Source organism: Lonchura striata, chromosome 1, assembly GCF_050655825.1.
Source record: "Lonchura striata isolate lonStrDom1 chromosome 1, ASM5065582v1, whole genome shotgun sequence".
Taxonomy (NCBI): Eukaryota; Metazoa; Chordata; class Aves; order Passeriformes; family Estrildidae; genus Lonchura; species Lonchura striata.
In genome coordinates, this window is record NC_140703.1 from 13,376,212 (window position 1) to 13,400,245 (window position 24,034).

Here is a 24,034-nt window from a genome sequence, read left to right on the forward strand (position 1 = left end):
ATGAAGATTTTAAGAAGTGGAATTAAAGAGATTTTTCTAAATGTGCATATTAATGTGAGAATTCTTGGAAGATGTCAATTAGACATGCAAAGAACACCTCTGGTCTTTCTTCCATTGGTGGCCACATGAAAAACTCAAAGATTAGGTTCTTATAAAGTAATTTAGAGGAGAAAAAAAAAAACAAACTAATAAATCTTATTCTGAAGGAAGTGAAAAGGGAAGAGAAGAAGACTATTCAAGATTCAGACCTCACATCAGCCTCCTCATGCCTGTGGGCTGGTTCCTGGGGGGACTGAGCCGTGCAAGGTGGGAGCAGGAGACCAAAGGGGCAGACACTGAAACAGGAGAGGTTCAGACAAGAAGAGGAGAAGCTTTTCCTCCAAGCAGGATGGGTGGGCCATGCTCCAGGCTGCCCAGAGAGATTGTGCAATCTCAGTGCTCAGAGCTTTAAAACTCAGCCAGCAAAGGTCCTCAACAACCTTGTCTGACTTTGCACTCTCCTTGTTTTGAGCAAGAATTTGCTCTCAAGCTCTCTCAAGGCCTCAAACCACAGGATCTCTCAGGTTCAAACCCGACTTGTTCTCTGACACAACAAAAATATGACAAGAAACTTAGAAACAAACAAAACAAACAAAACTCAGATGCTCTATGAGTTTTCTGTGAAAAGTGAGAACACAGTCAGAAACAATACAATCGGACAATGGTGAAAATTATCAAGTTAGCAAGCAGAATATTTTGCTTGCATAACCTAGCAGCCTTAAAATTGCCACAGATCAGTGATAATCAAGAAATTGATTTTTAGTTCTGTGGGAACAGACGAACATTGAGAACAGCCTGTTTCAAAAGCAGAACACCAAAAGAGCCCTTCCCCCGACACTGCCTGTGAAATGAATTTTAAGGAAGAGGGAGAATACCAGACGATCAAAAACCGGTTTTTTTTACATAAACTTTTCATTTTGACATACATGCATATTTAATATAATACAGAAATCTGCCTGTGATGCTTATTTTTAAAATGTCATTGAAGCTGACGTGAGGCTTATTTTGTCCTCTTTTCCACAGAGAAATTCTCGCTAGGATGGAAAGATTCACACTGAACAAATGTGGACCATGCCTTGGAGAGCTCTGCAAGCTCTGCAGCAGCTGCAGTGGGAGGCAGGCACTCAAAGGTAGGTGCCCCACGCAAGCAAGTGGAGCAGAAAACACCAAACATCCAGGAAGCCACAACACAAACACCACAACTGTAACTAAAACACACAATTCCCTTTTCCCTCAAGCTCCAGTGGAGCCGTCGAGGCAAACCTCAGTGTAAATAGTGGCTGGCAGGCTGTGTGGTCCCAACCCCGCTGGTGTTGGAGATCCAGGCTATAACACACACCAGCTCGTGCTGCTCTGCTCCTGGCGTGTGGCAGCAGCGATGAGCCGAGGGGCTGCACAGCCAGCAGGGCACCAGGGACGTGTCACTGCTCTTTACACAGGCATCTCTGAACACATCCTGCATGTTTCACTAGGAGGACAAAAGTGTAATGTATTGATCTAACACAGGCTCTTCTGGAACTGAGAAGGTTAGGCAATGTTGTTTTCCTACATTTTTTAGTAGCATTTAATTTGCCATGTTTTCTAAGGCCAACCTGTGTTCTTTTGAGAACTTTGAAATTTTATCCCTAACATTTACATTCAAAGGAACGTATCCCTATTTACATTCAAAGAAAATTTAGTGCCAATAAATTCCCAAAGTGTGGGAATCCAGAGTTTCTCTCTGGCTGCCCTGGAAGGTCTGGGACCCTGGCAGGGGTCAGGAGCCCCCCTGGACAGAGCCCCCAGAGACACTGTCTGTGATCTCTGTCCATGGAAAAGAGTTTTCAATCTTACAGGATGAATTACCAGCTCTGAGTGTTTGATATGAGTAATAATTAAGTGTGGCATGGGTGCAAAAGTAAAATTTTAGGATTCTAGATAAGGGGTCCAAAGGGGACAAGATGGAGGAAATTGGGTGTGTCTTGTCCTTTTTCTCCTTCTTCATGCCCTCCATGTTTCACTGTGGTGTTGGCATTTTTCTGTTGGTTCAGGCTGGGGACACACTGTCCAACGTAGGTGACAGATATTGGCACGTTCTTGTAAATCCAGCCCAGGGAGTTTCTGGTATTTAATGTTTGTAACATCCCACTGAGGGCAGAGCCCCACACGCTGCCCTGCAGGACAGAGCTGGGCAGGGCAGCAGAACATGTTAGAGATAAACAGAATAAACAACCCTGAAACCAGCACAGACCAATTATGGCTTCTGCTTTGGCAGCGGGGCAGAGAGACAGAGACTTTCTACAATCTCAGAATCATCAATACCACAGACTCTGACACCAAAGTGCTCTGGTAATCCATTTATAAAAGACAATTTCTTTAGAATTTTTCTTTACCTTCACCTTCTATTACCATCTTTTTTCCCACCTTACCTACATATATGTCAAAACAGATTCTCCTAAGGAAAATAAAATCAGGATAAAGACAGATTACTTGTTATCAAAGTTACATAGAGGAAAATAAGTTACTTAGTATTTATCACCAAGAAAAATAACCTGTTTATCACCAGTCCAAATTACCCGTGCCCTGAGAATCTAACAGCAGAACAAATGGAGCAACCAGATAAGCTGGAATCCCAGTGCTGGTAGATGGAAGGAATTAAAATAAAACTCAAAATAATGAATTTCTGATGTAGAGAGCAACAAATAAGAGGAAAAGAGCAGAATTATGTCTCCAAGACCCAAACAGAGTTTCTATTATCAATGTCATTGTCACACAGCTCCAATTAGGTGACTTTTTAGCTTTTGTATACCTAAATAATACCAAAAAAAAAATAGAAGAGTGACCAGTTTTCAGATCAGTGGCAGGCGTTTCTGAATTTGTATTATTCTCCAAGTCCTTGTTCTCAAACAAAATAAGTTCTCATTTAAATAAAATTAAAGGAATATGTAACTTCCACCTCCCCCCCCCAAAAAAAAGCAAACTAAAATGGTGGAGGGATATGACACACACACAAGAGTTTGATAAAAATGAAAGTTTCTTTAAAAGGCAGGTTTGAATTGTCCTAGATATAAATTTTGTCTTATAATCATCTAAGCCTGGAATAAAATACTTCTGAAATACTTCTCTTAACATTTTTGACACTTGCAATATGAAAACAGAAAGTAAATGACCTAGAAGTCAGCAATGGTATGCTTCCTCCTTTAAACTCATCATTACTTTATCACTTAAGATCACATTGCTTTTAGCTCCTTAATTTTTATCACTAACCTTAAAAGAAGAAGAAGTTCAAACATCAACTTTGAAAATTTTATTCTTAGTTGCAAGAAACTTGGGATATGAAGTTTAAGGCCAAAGTTTCAACTGTAAGGAGATTTCAATAATAAGAAGAATGTTTCATTGCTAATGGACAAAAACTCTGTAAGACTGTTGGACACCTAATAGCTTCTTTGGGTATTTTTTCTGGGGGAAGAGGAGATATTTGGGTGGGTTTTTTTTTGATTTTTCATTGTTGTTAAGCCTAAAAGTAGAAGTTACTCATCAAGAAGCCTTATCAAGGAGAACATTTCAGCCACAAGTGAAATTAATTATGCAGCAGTGCTGGTAGAGCAAGGTTCCATTTAAAGTAATTATAACCCCAGTTAGAAATCAAAGAGAATTAATGTCAGGATTTTATTTGTATCAGGTAACTTTTGTAAAGGTTATTATTATTTTAGGTTTTAATTTGTAGGGCAGAATTTCATCCCATTTGTACAATATTTATATGTAAAAAACCCCATAAACAACAACAACAAAAAAAAAATCCCTACACCTATGCAAATGAAACATAAAGAGAAACCTGTTCCTATTTTTGTTCTCAACCTTTTTGATTACTCCCCACCTCCTACAGAACTCAGTATAAAATGCTTAGAGAGAAGACCTATGAGGCTCTTAAATCACTCCATCCTCTCAAAGATTCACCAAATCTATTTAGTCAGTCAATGTGATTATTGCAATCCTTCCATGCCCTACTGGTGCACCTACTGCAACAAAAGGGGTTCTGCAGCCCTACAGATACAGAAGTCTTAAATAGGATTAATTATTTCTGCCAAGCTAACCCTTCTTCCAATTAATCTTCTCCCATTTTTTTTCCTACTCTGACATTTTGCTACCTGTAACCACCTGTTTCATAATTTCAGTAGCTAGCAGTTTTTAATGTCTTAAAAAAATATTACTTTCACATACAGATCAACAGTCAAATTCAACCAGCATACTTATTTATCTTGAAGAACTGCCAGACACTGCTTAAACTCACTTTATAATCTGAATTTTCTTGCCAGAGAGCAAGCAGGGAACACAGGTAATGGATGTGCCTTTAGTTGGTAAGATTAGTTGTTCATAAAACCACACAATGTTGTGTACTTTCAAATTACCTCCTTTTGGTATTTAGGATAGAGATAATAGTGAGCTAAAAGATAATGCCTGTGTCGTAGTGTTAATAGAGGTAATTGTTAGCTGATTTTTGGTTGTGTGCCTGAGCTTCTTCAGTTCTGCTCAAAGGTGTCAAGGGATATTTGCTGTTGCACATTGGATAAATTTGATTACTTAGTAATGTTTTTTTAATTGTGCTTTGTTCTTTCCGTACGTTATTTTTCCATAAATAAGTATTAGACATTCTGTACGTGAAGTCTTGTGTTAATCTAGATTAGATCTCAGTCCAAACCAAAATGTCTTTGTAGCACTACAGCCAGAACAAGCAATTTTGGTTTAGTGTTGTCCATCCCCGTATATCTAACAACATGGTAATGTAAATGTAAAAGCTTATTAAGTGTGGCTACAATTAAATAAAACCTTTCCCATCCTAATTTTAAGCAGTTTATAATTCTACCAGACAAGCTATTTAATCTGTCTGTTTTGGTGGTTGTATTAGAATTTTGTTTACTGGGGAAGTTCAACTAAAATATGCTCCTCTATCCAAGAGCGAGTGACAATATAAAAAAATATCTTATGCATTTTAAACTATATAAATCTGTTGCCTCCTGTATCCTTCAGAATTTTCAGCTTGGAATAGTAACTGATTTCAAATAGGAACTTAATTTTTGCTAGGGTTGGAAAAGAAGTCAGCATTGTTGTTACCAAACAGATGTGCATTTACAATTATTTTTATTGTTCAGATAGCTTTATTGAATTTTAACCTGTGATTAATTTATATTGGGTGACCTGTTTATTTTGACAGGAATTTCACTTTAGCATCTTTAAATGAGGCAGCTCCACTGACAAGATCCAGCTCATGTGAAAGAAATCTAATAGATGATACAAAATAGCAAGTGGAGCTACAGGCACCACAAAGGTCTAAAAAGTGGAAGGAAAAAACCTACTATAATATGCTGTAGAGATGAAGTATGTTAGAACCTCAGTATTTCAGCACATACTTCAAAGGCTACTGTCTCAGAGTAATACAGAGCTGTTTTCCTCATACTGTAAGAGTACAGAATTAATTTATTTTGAAACTTTGATGTCTTGTTTTAAGCTGAGAAACCAGACATTTCTATTTTATTATTTTTTAATCTCTCATTCATACTCAAAATCTTATTCACCAATTGATACAACAATTCAGCATTGTTTTAAATAACATGCCATCTTCCTTGTCTTTAATCTGCTGCCTATATCTTTCACAGACTCTTCTTTCTCTAATATAATATGTTTTTTTCCTCCTCAGGAACAAATGTATTGGAGTGTAGCAGCAGGCTGTGAAAACAGTCAACTTCCACAACCAGATAAATTATAAATTTCTTTTAAAACAGAGATATGTTTGGTTTTGGTTTTCTTTTTGGTTTTTTTTCAAAAAACAGAGCTATGGACTACTTGCATTTATTGTGAGAATGATTCTTATATTGACAGAGACAAGATATAATGTCACATAGACAATATAACTTTGATATTGTATTCAATGATTCCTTTCAGATTCTTAAAAAAAAGAATTCTACTACCTAGTTCCCATATTTAGTAAATGACCAATCAACAGGTAAATTTACTACTGTGTATAGTACCAAAATAGTGATAGAATAATTAGAATAATGCCTTAAATTTTTGGGTTTGGTTTTTGTTTTTTTCTTTTAGATTTTAGAACATATAATCAGACAGTTATCTTTTACTTCTGGCAATATGGCCCAAGGAGTGGAAAACCAAGGAACACAGTGACAGATAAACAGACTGTCCCATGCTGAGAAAGGAAACGAGTGACAATCTGCTGGGAAAAAACCAAAACACAAACTCCCCACAAGCCTGTGTTATTCCAAGGTAAATCAGGGTTTCAAGGGACTTGCCATTGCGAATATGTGCTCTGCTCAGCCTTAAATATTGCATTTACTTTTTTCCTGTCTTTGAACTTCATTAAGACACACCATGGTTTATTTCCTATTTTGTGAAGTCAGACTTATCAATTGCTCCAGAATTCTACATATTCTGCTAGAAAGCTACAAGATCAGTGTAAGGCTAAGTTCCTTCCACACATTTTATTTTGGCAAGATTCCAAAAAGAACCCTTCCACTACCTCTAATGATTGTCAGAAAGCAGTGTAGGTGATGTGCTGCAATCCATGGCTCTCATGCTTGAAATTGGTTTAATACAGATGCTCTTAAACTTCATTTTGATGCTTCAACTTGTTCAGTCTGCTTTTTGAGCAACCTAACACTTTCTAGACATTATAAAAGATATAGTCTTGGTCAAACAGCTATTTAAATAGTCTGCAAAATAAATCCATTCTTGTCTAAAGCAGAATAGTTGGCAGTTCTGACAGAAGAAATAGACATTAAAAAGAAGACAGGAGTGAATTGGGTCCCTTAATTTCTCAGACAGACTAGTTACATATTGAATTGTTATTACAAGCATTGCAGCATTGCCCTTTTCTATCAGATATGCTAAGAAACAAAATTTTCTTTAAGGCAGAGAGGGTGGTCAAATTAAATATATATTTTCTTTTCTTTCCTGGAAAAATATTTTGGATCTGTTTGAGGGGTAGCTTGATTGTTTTTGTTGGTTTTTGTTGATTTGTGTCTGGGATTTTTTTCTGTTCATCAATTCAATCAAGAAAACAAGTTATTTTCAAAGCCCTATAAAAGTATCCCAAAATAATTGCACAGAAAAAAAAATCAAACCACCAAACCCAAGGTTAGAAGTTATAAATTAAAATAAACCCTTAAATCAAGACATATTCTTTTCTTCAGGAATGGTATAGGTGACCACACTTTTGTACTACAACTTCTCAACTGCATCAGTTTATTCTGAAGTATTAGAAAATGGGAGACTACTCTTAAAGGTGTAAGATTCAACATGGAAATATTTCTTAAAGAAACCCTGATCTTTTAGAAATTGAAAATAGGTCTCAGCTACTCTTGGTTAAGTCAGTTGACAATTTAGATAATGAAAAGTATAACAAGGTGGATTTGATATTCCTGGGAGAACCACATCCAGCCATTTCAGATAAGAAAATAAAAGCAGGAAAGCACAAAACAATTTAATTCAGTTTGAAGGGAAATCACCCTTCAGAGGTGCAGGGATCACCCTGCAGAGATCACCTATTTTACAGATATATAGAAAGATGCTGAAACATTGTGGAAAAGATACTATGCTTTTAAATCCTGGGTTTTCTATATATTTTTGTCACCTAATCTGAGATAAGTGATGTTTTCCAACAGTCACTAGGAATCAGCAAGATGCTACTTTTTCTGAGTTATTTCAGGCATTCAAGGATGCAGGAGCAGATATGGAGGGCTAAGGAATTTTCTGGATCCAGAGGAATGGAAGTCTAGATGCACTGATAGACAGATGTGACTTGTTTTCTTTTTTCACTAGCGGGTTTGTGGAGTGAAACAGCTGGTGCTTGCACTGCCAGGGAAGAGGCTTCAAGGGAGTTTTATTTCCAAGTGCCTCATTGCCAGGACACTCAGCAGCAGCTGGAGCTGCTCTCCCTGCACGCCCGGAGCTCGTCGCCTGGCGCACTGAAATCGGACAGGGGCCACAGGACAGCGTGGGACAGCAAGGGACATCTGCTTCCAAAAGTGCATGGCTGATCCCTGCAAGCAGGCACGGGAGACACAGAGTGGGCAAGGTTTGTCCGAGGTAAAAGACTGACTCCTTAGGGCTGCAAGGGCTCTGCTGAAATGAGTTACTTGCACATCCAAGGAAAATGTAAACAGAGAAGGTACTTTGTGTCAAAGTCACTCAGATTCCAGAATTCCTTCCTACAGATTCCTATAGATTTATATGCATTCAAGGAGACAATGAACACGTTAATGAGAAATCCAATGCATTTCTAAATACAGAGAAATGTAGGTCAAGAAGTACTCTGTGAACTGGAAATGGCAGGGCTGGAGGGACAGAACAGATCACTCCTTGGCTAGACCTGGAATGGCCACTCCTTTTCTGTGTTGTCATTTTCATCATAGATTCTTTCCAGTGAAAAAGAAAATATCATGTTAAAAATATAGAAACTACAGGGGGAAAAAAATCTTGCTACAAGTATACTGAAAGTCTACTGTGCAGCCAGAGTGAACTAATAATTTCAGACATGAACATGCTTATCAGGTACTTCTGAAAAAAAATGTGTGAAGAGTACAAAAGAAAATACCAGAAGTGAACAAGTCCGTTGCTTTTCCCAAAGCAAACAGGACACTTCCTTTAATTTGGATTAAAAGAAGCAGATATCTATGTTTGCTTCAATAAGAACAAACACAAAGTCTAATTCATTTCTGGCTCTGGCAAACTTGTTTGACTTTCTTTTCTTTAGTGTGACTGCCCAGAAGAGCTGGGAACAGGTAACTGATCTCAATCTACACTAGTAGTCAGCAAGAAACCAGCTCAGAAATTAAGCACTTATAGCTGTGAAGGCTTATACATATTAAAGAAAGACAAGATTTTTAATAAGGCAAATTGATAAATATGAGAAAAAGAAAATATGAGCTTTCAAATGTGGAAGCCTTTGGGCAGGTTGAAAGAAATCTCTTTACATGAAAAAGTTCAGAGCTCAGAAATACACTGATTTGCAGAAGTCAGGCATGTTAGTCTAGTAAATAGTACAGATGTTTGGCTTTTTTCCCCTCCCGAGATATCTGTGTTGGTTTAACAGTGGCACTGAAAACAGACTCTCTTCCTCTAGAGTTCTAATTGGATGAAAGTAAGTAATTTTAAATTAAACTTGTCAAATACTGGATAGGTAAAAAAATCAGTTATGCTAGTTATGGTTAGATGTAGAGTGGTGGCAGTTTTATGTTAGATATGAAAGACTAGATTGAGAATTCTGCAGATATTTAATAACTAAATAGCACCCCCTTAGCACTACATAATAAAAATAAAATTAAAAGGGACACTGAGTTCAGACTCATTACAAACATCAGACTTCATTCTGACATACCAAATTCAGTACAGCAAGTCATTAGTGCTGCAAGTCACTGCAAGTGATTGTCAAGTTTTAAAATAGCAGTAGCTATTTAAAATTTCACTTGGCCTACAAGTTATTCTTCCATATTGCACTTAACATTTTTTCTTGTTACTTTATGGTTAAGATGCTGAAAGAAGTAACTTACAATAACTAGAAAAGGAATTTTTCTATGTGATAATGCTATAGAAAATAGAGACATGGTAAAAAAGACATGGTAGAAGCTGCTCAAATTGATCTATAATAGGAAAGACTTGACATGTTTACAACAGAAATAAAAAATAGTTACTCACTTTTGCTACAAGAAGCTTAAAAGAAGGGATTCATTTTAAAAGAAATACACATATTGCTAATCTTTACTTGTCTATCCATTAAAAAAATAGAAAAAATATAATTAAACTGCTTTTCTCAAACATTATTACAGTGAAAATTTCACCCATACATGAGGCTCATTCTCTGTAATCCACTAGAATTCCTTATTGACACCTTTTCTTGAACATTCCTATGCATTTCTTCTAGGAGTTTGTTTAATTTTATACATTCCATATTGACCAACCTACAGCTGTCACTTTAATTACAATGTCACTTTGAAGCATTTCTTTCTAGATTTTTTCAGCACATAATCTGGAGTACAAAATAATGGCAGAAATTATCTTCTACCTCATAATGTTTGAGTAACTTGTCATGGGCTCTATTTTTTAATGGAAAAAAAAATTGTGTTTCCCTGAATTTTGATATCAGTTTAGATAAAACATTGTATATATTCAGTTTAGGTGTTTACACAGACTCCTTCTGACATAAGTGTTCCTACAACTAACTGAAGGTGAAAAACAGCTGCATAAATAATTGCAGGTGCAAAAAAAAGCTGTGTTTAAGCACAGGTGTTAAAAGGAACTGTAAAATACTGACAATAAAGAGCCAAGAAAGATTAATCATGTGTTTAGAAGCACCATCAAAATTCAAATAAATCTTTCCTTTGAAGTTTTGATTTTACTTTAAGGTAATTGCAGCAAGGTTAAATCAGGCTAATTCAAGCTTATCTTATTTTACATAGAAAAATCTATGTATTGTCTCTGTTCCTTGATAAACACTTAACAACAAGCACTTATTTATCCTTATTCATAAAGGCTAAATATACTTGTAAATGTGCAGAGAAACACAAAGCATTAAAGATGGAATTTTCAAAACCTGTGGAATGTAGTTGTAGAAACCTGCTGAACAAAAAATTACTTTTAAAATTTTTGTTTGGAATGAATACTCACCCAAAACTTCAAAGGTCTCAGACAAGGTCTAATCAGGCAGTAATGAACATAAGATCTTGTGACCAAAGCTTGAAATACAGAAAATTCAGCCTTTGAAGTTACATTCTGAATTACTTTTAAAAGTCACATCTTCAGTGTGTATTGAAAAATAAAATATTAAACGAAAAGTGATTTTTTTAATTCCACATACTACCATACACAGGTCTTTGCATAACACTCCCCTTTCTGTATCTTTCTAGGTCTTCAATGACAAATATACCAGGATTTCTGCTCACTGACAAAAAGCTGTAATTTAGCCTACACTGTCTTTTCAAATATTAGCTACAAGCCTGTAGACCACAGGAAACAATGATAATAACACAATGAAAGAAATGCATGAAGGACTTGAGCAGCTGTACCTTCCACAGCACTTGCTGTAGAATTGCTTAAAATGCATCCTGACAGAGAGAAAATAGACATATAGGATTTTGTTAAGGGACATCATTGATCTGTACATGTGTTTGTACATCCATATATTGCCTTTTGGGAAGGGCAATAGGACTGTTCTTGCATTTGTTAAACTCTTCCCAACCAGCACGAGCCTTATCCAAGAAACAGACACACCCCCAAACTCAAAACTCAATGGGAAAGACAGCCGAGACTAAACTCCTCACAAAGGAATCTGGGATGCAGCCACAGCTCACGGGACAGATGGAACTGTGGGAAGGGAGCTTTAATGACTGGAACCACAGAGGCTGAATCCAGGAATTGTGAACGGGCACTGGCAATTACGCACCTGAGACTTCCTCCAGTTTCTCTCAGAACAAAAAGTAAAAAGGGAACCAAAGCATTGTTCTTAGGGCAGTGAGGTGCTTGTTAAGATTACAAGATGACCACGTCCAGTCCAGTTCTTGTTGCTGATTCCATCAGGGGAGCACAGTTCTCTGCAGTATTTCCATCTTCTGAAATCCCTGCATCCAGCTCTCCTCCCCTACCTCCACCCCACAGGATACCCCCATCAAATCTACATCAAAGCCTCCTGTTTCTATGGTTTTGTAGTCCAGTTCAGCATGGTGGCTCACTTCCATTTCTTTTCACAGAATTTATAGCCTCCTTCTTGCCAGCATATTAAACTAATTCTTTCCATCCGTTACACGCTGACTGCTTGACTTCTGCTTCTATTGTTCAAATTTGGAATCTTTGGTCTTTTTATTGCCATTCATTCCATGCTTTATCACCTTATTTTACCTTCCCTACATATGGCTTCATTTCAACTGCTTCACTCATAACATCTCCCTCCTGCCAATAAATCTCATTTTTCTCACTATCAGACTGACTTTTAACTATTTTTGTAAGTTCCATTTTCCCTCTTCACAGCAGACATGCAAAAATATGAAGAAACAAGAAAGAATAGGCCAAATTGGATGGATAAAAGCCAAACAGTGTTTAAAACCATTTCTCAATTTCCTTCAGTAAGCCCAAACAAAATCCTTGTTTTTTTAACTTCACCTTCTCCTTCAAATTTGGTTGACCCAAAACCTCTGGCAAATATATGAGATTTATTTTGTATTTTACTTGAGGGCACAGATTAGGTGGCAAAGAGCATGTACCACATCCAGTACAGCATGTACCACATCCAGTTAAATACCATTGGATCCAGATGAGTGCATGGATCTGGATCAAATGGTATACTGGATCAAAATGCATACTCCCACATGCTCATATTTTCTATATCTGTGAGTAAAAGTATCCCCACATTTAGTTTATCCTGGATATTAAAGTTATTCTATAATGTTTCCAAGCCCTGGTCAGCTGATCCCATCAAAACCCCAGTATCATCACTGAAATCTAGTTAGAAATTATGGTTTTGCTGTCATCATTCTTCATAAATGTGTCAAATAATGAAAGCTACAGTAGTTATTTAATAGATAGTTCAGAAACCCAATTATGCAATTCAGTAATATAACTTCATTTACTCAGAACTATTTCTTTAATTTTAATAACTGCATCATAAAACAAAAATAGAAATGCTAATTTGGAATGCTTTAGAGTTTGATTAATTAGTATACTGTTTTAAAAGAAAGCATTGGACAAAAATACAGGGGAAAAATTATTTGTGTTAACAGCTCCCCATAAATTACTTATAGCAGAATTCAACTGCCTTACCACAGAAAAAGCTAGAAAATAGATTCATAATTATTTTATTTCCCTAGCCATTTCACAAAAAGAGTGGAAAATAAATATCAAATTAATGCACAGAATAGTGAATGAGACTTCTGTCATTAGCTAGTTACAATTATCTTTCAGAATCCTTACACAGAGTTCTCACTCCCAAATTCATTTGGAAGAACATATGAGAAAAGTTTTGTAACATGAATTAAAGTAACTCTTTTTAAGCTCTTCAGTTGGCTTATTCTGCTGTCTTTACTCATCCTGCTTTCAATTACCCCTTAAGTGGGGGGAGATTATTTGGGGGGGGAAGGAGGTTTTTTTATTTGTGGGGTTTTGAAGAAAAGAGGTGTGTATTGAGAATGAAGGTCATGAGGAAGAATATAGGATGTTTGATAGGACATCTCTCAGAGCAGAATTTGGCCCACTGTATTTGACAGCTCTGGAGATTTCAATGGAAAGCTATTTGCACAGCATGGTGCAGCACAAGATTTGATCTGAGAAAAACTGCAAGCTCAACATTACTTTCTGACTACAGAGATAGTTGATTATGGTGTGTAAGCAATGAGTAAAAAACATAATTTAAAAAAATCTATGAATCCTTGCAGTTCAGTTTGCAAAGAGGCTCTTTTCAGCCTTCTGCATTTGCTTGTTTAAAGATGGAGGAATGTTCCAGATCCAAAAACTACACAGAAAAGAAAGTGCTTAAGATCACGTTTTCCTTTCAGACCTTCTTCAGTTGTTTTGGTTATAAGTAGTTAAATATTTAAGTGAAGTAATTGCTAATCTTCAGGTCTGTGCTTTGAAAGAAATGCTACCACAGAGCTTGTCTGTGAATCTACTCAGCAGCCATTTATTAAGCAAACTGCAGTCTTTCCAGCTCATCCACCTTGATATCAAACACTTGCAACATAGAAAACACACAGGAAAAAAAATGCAAGAAAAGAAGTTCCTCTCAGCAGTCTGTCAACATAATTTACCTGTCAGAGGCAGGACCAGGCAATGCCAGGCAACTCAGTGTAACACTCCAACAGCTTCCAGAGGAACAGAATCACCCACACAAGTCAATTTTTCAGAAATAGTATATCAGATCTGGAGCATGGATGCAAGTGGTATTATTGTCTACCAAAACTGCTGAAGTCCTGAAGTATCTCTAAATTACTTTAGAAGAATAACCCAGAACAAGGAAGAGTTGCCTATTTTGCTTGTGATATTCATTTATCACAATGTCCTTATTATCTACACATTTTTTTTCACACACACACACCAAAAAAAAAAAAAAAAAAAAAAGGAAAATAAGAAAAATAATTAGCAGCATTAGAGGTGATACTCTAAATATTATTTTATACAATTCCCTCATAAATGTACTTGACCCTATGAAGACAAACTTTTAATTGGCAAAGGCTATTCTGGATGGCGAAAAAATAAAAACCCAAATTTTTTAGATAAGGAAAATGCAAGTATATCACTGAGCTTCATCAATGTATTCATTAACTCTCTTTCAAAAGTAAGTGAAGTTTTATGAGAATTTACTCTGTAGCTGTTAAAAAAGAGTTGGCTAACTTTTTTTCAGGTTTCACCCCTGGTGTTCAACCTATGCTTTTTTTTGAACTAAGAAAGTCATCCTTACTTTGCAGTATCTTGATGTATTACATCAACAGTATAATTATAGAATTTATGAGTAGCTTAAAATACACTAGTCATAACCCATCCCTCAGCTTACAGTTGTTATTGAGATGGTATTGTAATGTTTGCACTTTCAGAATTCAAGTTTGATAATTAATATTTTCATTTACATAAAACCAGAGCAACGCTTTTAATAGCATCTTAAGTGTGAATTGAATGGCTCACTCAGGTTCACCAGAAGGTAAAATGTAAAACACAGCTTTATTTTCATTCATCTCTCACTAAGGTGACCTGTCAAAAACCAATAGTTTCTTTAAAAACAAACAAACAAACAAAAACATAAATAAAAACCTAAACTCATTCTCTCTCCCTCCCTCATATTTTGCATTTCTTGGACTTCCACTCTTCTTTAAAGTATTAAAATCTTGCAGGAACCATGACTCCCCCCTTCCCATTCACCAGCAATGCAGGAATGCTGACACAGGAGCACAATCAGATATATTAGTGAGGCTGCTCCTTTTCCAGTGTGCACAAACAATTTGTTCTAAATCAGCTTTACAGATATCATGCATTAAAATTCCTCTCCCCGAGAAAACCTTTTAGTTTGAAGCATATCCAAATAGTTGTAATATGATTATTCCACTCTGTGTTTATCTCTGGGTCTCCAGCTGGAAGACCAGGCTCGTGGTGGTCACAGCCAACATTAGGCTGCAGACAGCTGATCCAGCACCCTCTGTGCCTGCTGCCTTTTCCCCCCTTTTGAGGGAAAAGCAAACTCTGCTAAAAATATTTGGGTGCTCTAAACAATACTTCTTATTTAGGCTGATATCAGTATTCACAGACCAGAACTGCCTAGGGATTACATGTAAAGGCAACATAATTTTCATTTTAAGTTAAACCTTGATTTTATCCATTTCAAGAGGGATAAATAGTTCATTATCTTTGCTATCCAATACAACTGCACAAAAACTTTTCTATTAGTTTCTCAGGGAACAGCTTGTCCTTATCCAAGAGATCATCTCTGTGACAGTTTAGCAGAGACAGGATTATTAGATTAAATAAACATCTTTGAGTTTTATGAAAGCTGTCAATAACTTGTCTTCCAACCACTATTTAATAAAGCTAAATAAAAATATAGTGGTTATTATGAGTATTGAGTTAATTCTAAGGTTTTTTCATTTCTTGTTAAAGCCCAGAAGATGCTTTGTCTTGAATGCTACAAAGAGAATTTTTAAAGGCAGGAGAGCAGAAGGCTCAGCCTCCACAAGACAAATACATTGGTGTAGTATTAAACCATCTCTAGAATAACATTTCCTGTGCACTTCCTCTGAGCTAAGGCTTAACTGGAAAACAAATAGAGAGAACTCATCCCTTGTAGGCTGCTTAAGCTAAGCAGAAACACCATTATTCCCTTGATAATTATAACAATAACCCCATTCAGACAATATGATGAAGACCAAAATAAATGGCTGCAAACTTATGTCATCTCACCTTTTATATGCTGAAATAACTAATTGTTCTAAAACTTTTTGTTGGTCTTTACAATTTGCACTCATCAAGTTTTATAAACCACACAAATAATTCAAAGTACAGAGCATATCTTCTTTTTTTTTAAATCTTAACTGGATTCAGGAAAGTGTTACACCCCTGAGTTCCACAGCAGTTCATAATCATATTGCTTGTGTACTAATAGAGGCCCCAAATCTTCCAGGTTTGTTCTGTTTTTTTTGTTTGTTTGTTTGTTTGTTTGTTTGTTTGTTTAGAGATGGGGTTTTTTTGGTCCAGGTAGACCACTGACACTGAGTAATCTTATTACAAGTCCACACAAATTTAGTTTGTGGAAAATCTCCACAGAAAAACACTTTTCAAAACAGGTTATGATAATCTGAAATAAAGAGATGCACAGAGTAATATACATTAGGGGCCAAAAAAAGAAGAAACTGTTTGACCTAATTCTACCATCATCTTTTTTACTGTGTAGCTCATTTTCCTTTAATTTGCTGATTTGATTGAAATTTTTAGGCAATATATTTTATTGTAGAACATTCCCTCATGCAGACAGCCTGAAAGCAATGTGGTGCCAGATACATGCACTGACCTCCTTCCCATGAACTTCTCCTCCCCCAGAAAATTCAGCTCTTTGCAAAAGCCAATGCAATCAAAAATTGACATCTGTGCTTCTCACCTCTAGTCCTAGCAAAATTAGAAAAGAAATTAATTGAAAACTGTTTCTTATAGACGAGCCATGAATAGCAAAAGCTCCTCTCCATCTAGCTCATTTCATATTGAAGATGGACAGAGAAGAAGTGAGACAAATCACTCAACTATTCTTACTTATTGTACATTACAAAAGCATACAGTGGAACTATCTTCCCCTGACTATGACTGGAAGCAATGATGAAAGATGAGAGGAATACCCCATAAAACTCCTAAGCAATCAATTTCAACTCCTTGCAGGATAAGTGTCAGTGTTCTGTATATGTTCTAGAAGTATGTTTGGAAAGTAGTACAAGCCATCTATACTGTTGTTTTTATTTGTTTCCAACTTCAGAGCTTTATTTGTGCTTCACTTCTGGAATTTAACCTCAAAGCTCCTTAGAAGAAAGAATTTGCATTTCCCTTTTAGGTCTCATGTTTTTGTCCCAACTGGGAGACCCAACAGATGTAGAATTTTTCTTTTTAATGCATTCTCTAATGACTCATTTTTAAAGTGACTGAAACACTATCTCTAATTATAGCCGCAATATGTTCCTCAGTGAATTTCACATCCTGTCTAAGCATCACATTATGTTCTTCCAATAATTATAGCCTTTCTTCCATCCTTTTTTTGCTTTTATTTCAAGCCAGTCAAAACTTAAATTCAGTCTTTAACTTCATTACCTAAAGCTTCTCCCCCATACTAGATGCTCTTTGGATGTTCAGAACTAGTTGCTGTTTAAAACCGCCTTATAAACATTTCAACATGTTGATTCTTTCCCTGGTGGATACATGTTGTACTTCAGTCTGAACTTTCAAACTGAAAGTTTAAACTTGATTCTGAAGGCTGTCCTCACCAAGAATCTAATTTACATGTATCTCCATGAAAGGATTTATTTAAAAAATAAATAGGTATGAACAAATTCATTGTATTCCTTTGTCATAAATATCCTTTTCTCTCATAGAAAAGAAAGATGACTGGGTCAAGACAGATCACTGTCAATAATTTAAGGTGTTATAATAAATAAATTGGTTTCATTAACAGTTTCATAACTTCACACAATGCATTCCCTTGCTTGGTCCCTTACACATGAATACAGAAACCCTTCTGAGTTCTGGAGAGACAGCTGGGAGGCCAACCCGTGCTATTTATTCAGAAGTGGAACAAGTCAGGGATGCACCACTGACTTTTAAGACACAAAGTCCTTCAAGAAATGTTTTTATTTTTTTTTGCTTCTAGGCCTCTGTAACAAGTTCTGCTGATTTTGTGTGCATATAACAGCCACTGTACTCCTGGCTGTTGGCTGAATTATATGCCTGTCTTTGACACCAGTAAGTGCCAACAGTCTTGCACATTTTCACCTGACTGCTGTCTTAAGTTTAACAATTTTTTTAGACCCAATAAGGCCACTATTCTCCAATGCTGATGGATTCTTGAGAGCCTCTCACGTGTTCTCTCTCAGCATGTAACTCTCTTCTTTTTGGCCTTGTTTCCCAATGATTCTTTTTTCAGATATGTATGTATCAATAAAAGATATTGACATGAACAGGCACAGAGGGCACTTTCACATTTTCTTATCAGGATCTCAAAACTCTGAGCTTACTATATCTTGTTCTGATATATTTCTTCACTGTGATGCCAGTGCATCTAAAGACTCATTTAAAATGAAAAGGCATTGAAATAGTGCAAATATTGAAGTGGGCATATTTAGTTTGCAGACAATGTATTGATTCTCTCTAAAGCATTATGTTCTTTCCACTACACTTCAAATAACAAGAATTTTATATTTACTTTTTCTCCAATTTCTTATTTCCTATTTTTTTCCCTTTAAGTAATGGAGTAGAATAGATGCAGAAAGCCCCAATTATTATATTGTTGGAATATCTCTCACTTCCTAACTGCAAGGAAATCTGTCAAGAGAAGCATCTTGGGCATTAGACAAGGTAACCTGTAAAGGTCCCTTTCAAACCAAACATAGATCTGTAATTCTATGACCTTCATTGATTGCACACTTAGGTGTCCATACTGTGCATAAGGTTACTAATTACTGTTGGAATTCAGCACTCTGCACCTCAAAAGGCCAGTATCAATCTCAGCCTAGGATTCCTCCAGTAATAATTTTTATTTTTCTTTCTTTCATTTTAGTTCAGATGCTTTTAGGGAATACAAATATATTCCTGCACTTTTGAAGTCAGTTATACACATTTTAATGCTACTTCTCCAGGGCAAGAACAATAGAGTTGTCACTAGATTTCAACTTGGACTCAGCTAATTCAGACAGAAAATAAATACATCTTTCTTGTAAGTATTAAAAAAAACCTAGCTAGTCTCAGATATATGAACCTGTTCCTGTTTTAGGTGATTGAGCTGCTGATCTTTAGGTTCCTTCCTATCTATTTATCCAGGATGTTATGTCTGTCTTTGTTTGCCATTATGATAACATGTCAGATGCAAGGTTTTTGAAGGATGACATGCTGATTTAGTGCAGCCCCAATGCATCCTCTTGCTGGACATCCTCTAATGAGAGCTAATTAAAAGCTGTCTGATAAATGCGAAAATTTATTCTTGGGAGGTAAAGTGACAAATTAAAAATAAGAGTGAAATCAGTTAAGAGAGCTAACACTTGCACTCATCCAGTCCATCAGAGGAAACTTCATAAGGATGGCATGAAAATATTTCTGTCTGTCAATGCCAACGGGAAAAGACTTTCATTGACAAGAGAAGCATAGAGCGCCAAGGTCTCGAGACAGCTGCCATCCACCATTAGCAACAGAAAGGGAAATAAAAGGGAAAAGGTTTTTGAAAAGACAAGTCAGAATGGTAAAATAAAACTTCAGTTGCAGAACTTTTGGCATGCTGAATGGGCATCACAGATCTTCTGACTGCAGCCACAAAACAGGCCCCATGCAGAACCTGTCTGGGCACATCCATGCTATTTAAAAGTTGCCATCCCAAAGCTGTGACATCCTGTAAGGGATGTACTTAGAATTAGCTCAGGAATCTCTTCCCACAAATCTGATTTTTTTATTTGTTTCAAATTCAGGATAAAGTCTGTCTTTCTGAATAACAGGGGTCCAGGCCTCAGATCTCACTCCTACACTTCCACCCCACAGTTTGTGTCAGGAAAACACTAATAAAGAAAACACCAATATTCAGTATTAATTTCCAAAGACAAAATTCAGAAAAGTCCAGAAACATTCTGTGGGTTTTATTACATGTAGAATTTAAAGATAATTCTTTCCACTTACAGATGGGATTTAAATGTTAACAGCTGTGCATAGCCAGTTCAGATTGTGTGCATTTTCTCTAAGAATCTATATAATTGCTCTCACTTTTTGTTTAGTATTATTAAAGAAGATTTGATGGCTTGGGTAATGACAATAAATACAAACTGCAGGTCACAAAATCAGATGGTAGTAAAAATGATACATAAATGGGAATTGAGATACATGAGCATCTGTGAGAAATTATTCCAACATAAATATGCACAATAAAACTGTGTCTGGTTAACTTCCAGGCTGGAAGGATGAAAAAGATATTAACAGCCAGGAGACTTGCCACACTTTCAAACCTTTGCAGTCCCTAATGCTGGAAGGACAAATGGAAACCCTGCAGCACATACAGGACTAGAATTTCTCAGTGGGTATTACACTCTGGAGTAGATAAACATGTCTTTACTGCAAAGCCTGTACCTAGCACTACGTACAAGGTTAAAGCATTTGTGCATAAATATATATATACACACACAGAGAGAATATATTTAAAGTAAAATCTACAGTTCTTTATAGTCATCCTTAGCACGTACATAATGAGAGATGCTGTGCTGATAACTTAAAAAGTGCTTTTAAAATCCTTTTTGCAATTCATGCAAATAATTAGGTTTTCTCTTTGATCTATTTTTGAGGTTTTGCTTTTTCTTTACAGAATGGACGATTCAGATTCAAAATAGGGCACAAAAACTACGCGTTGTTCACTGGCACAGAGATTTACACTACATTCACTTGAGTAATCTTGAAAACGGAAGTAGTGAAGCCAAATAGAAATTATCTTTGACTGGCTATGAGTTGTTGTTTATCTCCACAAGATTAGAAGAACTGTGACATAGAGGAAACAAGTTTTCAAATAAGCAAACCAGGAGGGGAAGAAGTAGCATCATAGAAATGAAGCCATGTGACTAAGAAGGAACAATGGACATGAGTTTTAAAACTATATAAAAATACATTTTTACTACAGTAATGAAAACACTGGAATTAAAGTAATAATCCTGTTTAATTAATTACATATGGATCAGACATTCTTCAATTAGCCATTCAATGATCTCACTCCAACTCACCATTTCTTCAAGAACTACAGGTAGGAGAAGCAAAGCAGCTAGGCCGAATCACCTGGAAAAAGAAAAAGAATCTTTAGAGCAAGATATACTACACAAAAATAAATACTTCTCTAGTCATATATATGATTCTTAACCAATTTGGGTCATTCAATAATGGCCTGTTGAGAGAAGCATTCTCTTTTATATGTCGTTTTTGTTTTTTAAAACCCATAGTCCCCAAATTCATACCAGGTCCATTCAGCAGTCTGGTGTCTTCTCTGTTGAGTTTCCATCCTGTTGTGGGTTGATCCTGTCTGGAGGCCAGGTGTCTCCCAAAGCCACTCTGTCACTCCACTCAGTCGGCCAGGGGAGAGAAAACCTGAAAAACAAACCCCACAAAAACCTTGTGGGTCCAGAGATCCTTCACCAGCTCCTGTCACAGGCAAAGCACTTTTGAATTGAGGAAATTAGTTGAACGCATCAAAATCGGAGCAGAGTAATGAGAAAGAACACCAAAACTCAAAACACCTTCTCCCTACCCTTCCCTTCTTTCCAGGCTCAACTTCACTCTTGATTTTTGCACCCCACGGTGGTGCAGGGGGATGAGGAATGAGAACTGGTGTCTGTTCATCACACCTTGTCTCTGCTGCTCCTTTCTCCTCAGGGGCAGGACTCCTCACACTCTCCCTTGCTCCACTCTGGTCTCCCTCTCATGGGAGACAGTTCTCCATGAACTTCCACTGCTGCCCCAGCATGAGCCCCCCATGGAGCCACAAGTTCTACCAGAAATCTGCTCCAGCATGGGCCTCCTTCTCCACAAGTCTGTAGGATCCCTGCCATCAGTCAAGACAAGTCATGCAAAGCACTTTTATTTTACACAGATTTTCAGTGGAGTTAAAGTATCCATTAAATTCCCAGCAACTTTTAACATATCACAGCCATTAAAATATCCATCAGAAAAGGAAAAAGGCCTTGGATGTTATTTGGTACTTCAAAAATATCAGTAATTAAAGCTATAAAATAAATAGAGCCTGAGGTCAGTAATACTAGTATGAAATACTGGGAAGGAGAATAAGAAAGAAGTATCAAATACAGCAAAAAATATAAATAAGTTTTTATTACTATTCATCTTCAGTGTTTTCTCTAAAGACTCAAATAACAATCTATAGCTGAATATCATATCTCAACTCCCTTACAGTGATCTTGTTGTCATTATGAGTGGATGCACCTATGTACACCAGAGGATGCATAAAAGGGCACAAAAAATACTGTAGTGATAAAAACAGTGTAATAACTTGTGAAAAAAAAAAATCAGATTATTTTGGAGGTCGTACTTTATTTTCATTTCCTTTTGAGAAAAACAAAATGTCATACGCATAATGACAGGGCAGAAGCACTTTCATGTGCACTATCATGATTATGATAGAAAAAATGACCAGTTAAATGGCTTCAACCAGTTGAATGGCTTTTAAAAGAATGGCTTTGCCTGCTATGGACCATGACTGCAAGTTAGAAAATTACTTATTTTATGTATACACCCAAGAAGATATTGGAGGTACTCTGTGCATAGGAGATTTTTTCAGAAAGCTAACTTTTTTGATGGGTAATTGATTTAAACATAAAACCAATCTTATTGTATAGGAACAAACTGAAAAAAACAAGGTGGAAGATGAAAAATCCCATGTGTCAAAATGGTGCAACAGCAGGAGCACAGAAGGGAAATTGCAGTACTCAAGTCTCTTCATAGCAGCCAATGGGACAAAATTGCAGAAGACATAGAGATGCTATCAAGCACTAATTGTGCCATTAGAAAAAGGCTGGAAAATATTGAGAATTAGTCATAAGGAGCTCAGATTGAGATGGCAATGTTGAAAGAGGAAAGCGAGACACTTAAGAACAAAAGATAAACAGGGCAGAAAATGGAATAACCTATCAAAATGATTACTCAATAATGGCAATTAAACTTTCAATGAGATGAGACTGTGCCACTAAATTAGGAGCAGAGCAGCAGCTAATAAATTCTAAACTGTATGCTGTCCAAGTAGCTGAGCTATTTGATACATTTCTTTTTCCACAATGACAATTAGTTATTGTAGCTTGCAGCATAATTGAAAAAAAGTCCAAGTTCCCAAGCTTACATGTGACCAGGTCACAAACCTTAATTTTCAGTACCTAGACCCTGCACAGCCTGGATGCCCTAAGGGCAGACCTTCATCTGGTCTGAGGGATACAATGCAAGTCATAGCAACAGAAGATGTTGATTATAGAAGAGAGGTTATCCAGAAAGGATCTATTGCTCCAGAGAGGGATTTTCATGGAAACCACAGATGTCTGTGCCCATCAGGAGCAAACAGTCTAATAGCTTTTATAACTGCTTTCATAACTATGAACACCACCCACTAGAAATCACACTCCACAAGCTTTCCAAGAACCCAGGGAAATTTGTCAGAATACTTTTTAGTAGTTCTCTCACTGTTGTGCAGCAGATTTAGTCAACCATGGCCTTGCTCCCTGTTCCACACCACACTTCTTAAAGTGAAAAATATCTGCATTATGATACGTGATAATTGGGAATTAGAAAAGTCTACATTTTAATCACATCTCCTGATTTCCTGACTCATTTTAAATTACTTATAATCTTCTGAAAGGTTTTGTGGTAAGCAATGAATTAGAGAGAAGTTAAAAGCAGAAACTACACATAGTTGCATCTGAATCACAAAGATCATCCACCTGTTTGTTTTTGATTGCAAGTACAATTGCAGTTCAGTTTCTCCTCTGCTTAATGACCAAGGTACATGAATGGACTGATACTTTTTTTGGTATTTATATTGTTAGATAACTCACAGAAAGAGGACATTGATTATGTTGCAGCTAATGATGGAAAAATAACAAAAAAGTGTTATTATAAAAAACATTAATGCTACTTTGAATGTATTGTCTTTGTATCTGCAAATAAAACAAATTTTCTGCAAGTAAAGGCAAACCCACTTGCTTTGATGTGTTTTTTTTAGAAACACCATGCAGCGCTATCCAACAATGATTAGAGTCTGCCATTGAAA

General features: G+C 36.4%; 1 long non-coding RNA gene across 5 annotated transcripts in view; it reads right to left on the minus strand.

The window, feature by feature from the left end:
* The window catches only part of LOC110476583 (uncharacterized), a 135,245-nt gene that overhangs the window by 64,695 nt on the left and 46,516 nt on the right, over positions 1–24,034 (minus strand). For all 5 annotated transcript variants that reach the window (XR_014949655.1, XR_014949653.1, XR_014949644.1 and 2 more), the window contains 2 exons: positions 21,225–21,354; positions 20,997–21,048 (listed from right to left, as the gene is read on the minus strand). This is a non-coding gene — a long non-coding RNA (uncharacterized LOC110476583). The remainder of the gene's footprint in view (positions 1–20,996; positions 21,049–21,224; positions 21,355–24,034) is intronic.